Below are 331 nucleotides of genomic sequence, written 5' to 3'. Positions count from 1 at the left end.
GAAAAACTGCAGTTATATATGATGGCGTCGGTATTTGAAGTGGTATATCCCAGTCATTTACTTTTCATTATTAAATGTAATCTCATGATTTCACACAGATTCCAGCTTCCACTAATTTGGCGCAGGAACGGGTTAAAAGAGTAAGTGCACAGCGCCCAAAATGGCGCCGGCCGATCCCAACCCCAACTCTCGCGACACGACGGCGGGAGCAGGCAGAGCTCTCGCAACCGGTGAAGGGGAGGGGGCGCCTACAAGCCCCGCCCACATCCCCGCCCACTTCCGGCGCGGCGGGCGGGCTGCTGAGGGAGGAGGAGGAGCCGCGCCGCCGCCC

The 331-nt window shown here is 57.7% G+C and overlaps 1 protein-coding gene across 1 annotated transcript in view; it reads left to right on the top strand.

Moving 5' to 3' along the window:
* The first annotated feature begins 232 nt into the window (after positions 1-232).
* UBE2F (ubiquitin conjugating enzyme E2 F (putative)) overlaps positions 233-331 on the top strand; it is a 65,403-nt gene continuing 65,304 nt past the window's right edge. The window contains exon 1 of the mRNA XM_031554100.1: positions 233-319. The gene's annotated coding sequence lies outside the window, so the exon portion shown is untranslated. The remainder of the gene's footprint in view (positions 320-331) is intronic.

Source organism: Meleagris gallopavo, chromosome 7 (assembly GCF_000146605.3).
Source record: "Meleagris gallopavo isolate NT-WF06-2002-E0010 breed Aviagen turkey brand Nicholas breeding stock chromosome 7, Turkey_5.1, whole genome shotgun sequence".
NCBI classification, from domain to species: Eukaryota; Metazoa; Chordata; class Aves; order Galliformes; family Phasianidae; genus Meleagris; species Meleagris gallopavo.
The sequence above is the reverse complement of the archived record's forward strand: the minus strand, read 5'-3'. Positions and strand labels throughout refer to the sequence as shown.